Genomic DNA, 4,039 nt, shown 5'->3' on the forward strand with positions numbered 1-4,039 from the left:
TTAAGAAGGGAAAAAAAGTCGCCATCATAAGAGTGGCATAATTGGTGGATATAAATATCTACACGTCATGAAGTATACAGTTCTGTTTTCCTCAGCGTTACATAAAGTTGTTTGGAGTAGGCTACATGCCATTGTTACTTGTAATTGTTGCTTTAAATATATCCACGGTAATATATTCAGTAGTGCTTATTTTACCATTTGAGACACGACTATAACATTTTAGTGAAGTCTTTTATTAAAAATTATATCAGATGTCATATGATGAATTGTTAATTGTCGACGATGAATGAATCCAGTTTGCTTGTTGAAAGGTTTTGTTTTGTTATTATTTGTGCGTAGAAGATCTTGTTCGTCTTGTCAAGCAGTATCTCTTTCATGAGGTTGTTCTTCTCTGTGTTGAATTTGTTGTTGTGAAGTTTCAGAGATCATTTTGTGAGGGATGTAGCAGCATATAATTAATTTGCATACGTGCATCTAGTGGAGAGTAATCATTTCCACCTGATTACAAAGGATTACATAGGAGGAGCATGCCGACAGGTGACCTTTTGGTCTATAACCAGGTCTGATACGATTCTTTTTTTAATGATGAACAAATGAATCAATAAAAATGAAATTATAGTAATACAAATAATAGTAAGATCAATTAATATCCGAAATTGAATAACAACAGGTACATAGTAAATAATAATAAATTGAAAGATAATGAATTGTAATCAAGCAAATACTCATTAAAAAGCAGACAAATAATAACAAACGAATTTTATCAAATAAATGGCAGCAGGCATTACAACATCTTGCTTAGGTGTTTATCTAAAGCAGGGGTTCCCAAAGTGGGTTCCGTGAAGCTAGGCCAAGGGTTCCGTAGGTCGTAAGCTAAAGTTTACCAGACATGCAAAGAGTGTTGCACTGATGAGCGCACACCAGAGCTTTAACTTTGGAAACATGATACTTCCTTATATTTTCCATTCAAATACCTCATCGTAACTTGAGGAAATTTTATTTAAAAAAAAATATGATTAAAAGGCAGTAGACTTAAAATTAAAAGTTGGAAGAAAATGGAAATTCATAATATTAGAAATTCCTCAGAACTGAGAATCCTGCCGTACAGCTAACTCCAGAGTTGCCATTTGGTATTCTCAATACCAAATTTTGAACAATTTTGGTATTGGAAAGTACAATTTCGATACCAAATTTAATTTCGATGTAATTTGGTTTTGTAATTTTGCAAACCCCGTTTTTAAATTAATTTTTATACATTACGTTTGGTGTTATGCTCTGAGAAAGATCTGGCAACCCTGGCTAACTCTCGGTTCGTTTTTTTTTTTCACACTTCAGTTAACACCAACTCTTGTACGGTGGATAAGTCTTGCTCTGTTGTATCCTGAGTGTATGTTATTGTTCGCTCTTTGTCAACGAGTTTATTCTTATATATTTTAGTTACTATTTCTCAAGTTCCTCAATGGATCAATGGTTTAAAAAAACTGGAATTCGCAAAGAGGCTGGAATTACTAGAAATGAAGAAAGTAAAGCAATATCATCTGTGGAAGATACAGAGGTTTCTGAACCTGCAGCACAACCGTCGACAACTACTAGGCCTAATTTGATTAATGTGCAAAATATGAAATCTGCTTCCTTTTGTTCTAAACAGCAAAGAAAAAGCGTAAGTATGATCCTCGGTATTTGTCATATGGCTTTACTAGAATTGGTGATGAAGAAGCCCCACACGCTATTTGCATACTTTGTGACAAAATATTAGCTAACAGTTCGTTGGCACCAGCAAAGTTACAAAGACATATGGAAACAAAGCATAGTACTTATAAAGCTAAAGATGTTTCTTTTTTCGAAAGAAAACTTGAAAGTTATAATAGATCTAAAAGTGTCTTGTTAAAAAAGATTCAAAACAGAAAATGAAAATGCAACAGAAGCATCATATAAAGCAAGTTACCACATTTCTCTTCATGGGGAAGCACATACTAGTGGCGAATCGCTTATAAAACCTATATTGAAAGATGTAGTATCCTGTGTATTTAATTAATGAAGAGTCTGTTCAAAAGGTTGAAGCTATATCTCCTTCTAACAATGCGGTGTCAAGACGTATTACAGATATTGCTGATGACATTGAAAATGAACTTATTTCACGATTACATGCGTGTGATGCTTACGCATTGCAAATGGATGAGTCCACAGATGTGGCTGGGCTAGCAATTTTACTTGTGTTTGTCAGATACGATTTTGAAAAATGAGGACAATATCCTTTTTTGTAAAAGTTTAGAGCTGCATACCACAGGAAAAGATATTTTTGACTGCATTGATGATTTCATAAAAAATCATGGTATTGGCTGGGAAAAATGCATTCCAGTATGCACAAATGGAGCAAAGGCGATGGTAGGAAAATGATCTGGTGCCATAACTAGAATCAAGAATGTTGCAAAGAACAGCAGCAGTAATCACTGCATTCTTCACAGACATGCATTAGTAACAAAAAGGATTTCAGCTTCATTGAAGACATTTTTGGATGAAGCAGTGTAGATTATAAATGTTATTAAAACTCGGCCATTACAATCAAGAATATGTAAGGCTTTATGTGAAGATATGGGAAGTCATCATACGACTCTTCTTTTACATACCGAAGTTAGATGGCTTTCGAGAGGAAACGTTCTTGTGAGAATGGTTGAGTTGAGAAAAGAATTGTTGTCTTATTTTATTGATCATAAATTTAGATTGTCTGGACGATTAAGAAATAGTATATGGTTGTCAAAACTTGCATAATTAGCAGATATTTTTTCAAAACTGAATGAAACATGCCTGTCCCTACAAAGGAAAGAAACAAACATTTGTCGAGCTCAAGATAACATAATATCTTTATCACGTAAATTGCACTACTGGACCTCAGAAGCAGAAAATCATAATTTTGACGGCTTTCCGCTTCTTACTGAATTTCTACAAGAATTTGAAGTGGAGTTAGATACCGAGCCCTTCAGTGATATTAAGGGACATCTCAACAGCTTATCAGAATCTCTTGTAGAGTATTTTCCGAACTTGAAGAACAAAGACTATTACTGGGTTGTAACAAAATCCATTCAAAGTAACAGAAAAAACCAACAGGATTTCCAGCAGTGGATTATGAACACTTGATAGAAATTACTTCAGATACTCAGTTAAAGGCCAAGTTTGAGGAAGTGCCATTAGATCTTTTTGGGGGGAATCTAAGTGATGAATATCCCGAAATATCCAAAACGAGCCGTAGGAGTACTCTTACCATTTGCGACAACTTATTTGTGCGAATCAGGATTTTCAAGATATGCTAGCACGAAAACTAAATATCGAAGCAAACTGCATGCTACAACGGATATGAGAATTCAATTATCCAGCATTAAACCAAATTTTCAGAGGATAATGATGTCCAAGAAACAGATGCATTCTTCCCATTAGTTATTTTTTAAGGGAATTATGTATAACTTACTATTTTGAGTAAAAAAGATGTTTATTTAAAATGTATTCATTTTTCAATATATAGTATGTTTAAGGAAATTATGTACAAATTACTATTTTGAGTAAAAAAGTATGTTTAAAATAAATTCATTTTTCAATATAGAATGTTTAAGGAAATTATGTACAAATTACTATTTTGAGTAAAAGGTATGTTTGTTTAAAATAAATTCATTTTTCAGTATAGTATGTTTAAGGAAATTATGTTGTACAACTTACTATTTTGAGTAAAAAGTATGTTTATTTAAAATAAATTCATTTTTCAGTATAGTTTGTTTTAAGGAAATTATGTACAACTTACTATTTTGAGTGTAAAGTATGTTTGTTTAAAATAAATTAATTTTTCAATATAGTCTGTTTTATTTTGGGTTCCATTTTTTTTTCTTTTTAATAATGTCAAAGGGTTCCGCAACAAAAAAAGTTTGAGAACCACTGATCTAAGCGAATCTTAAAGATTCGAACTGAACTGCATTGCACTGCCTCTGCAGGAAGTTTATTCCCTTTGGTGAAGTTGTTTCTACCCATTTCCAAATTTAATATATTTCCTGTC

The 4,039-nt window shown here is 32.8% G+C and overlaps 1 pseudogene; it reads left to right on the forward strand.

Moving 5' to 3' along the window:
- The first annotated feature begins 1,459 nt into the window (after positions 1–1,459).
- LOC143030316 (zinc finger BED domain-containing protein 5-like) lies at positions 1,460–3,684 on the forward strand (annotated as a pseudogene).
- Positions 3,685–4,039: the final 355 nt, after the last annotated feature.

This window comes from Oratosquilla oratoria, chromosome 12 (genome assembly GCF_046742065.1).
Source record: "Oratosquilla oratoria isolate Oo_2021 chromosome 12, ASM4674206v1, whole genome shotgun sequence".
Classification (NCBI taxonomy): domain Eukaryota; kingdom Metazoa; phylum Arthropoda; class Malacostraca; order Stomatopoda; family Squillidae; genus Oratosquilla; species Oratosquilla oratoria.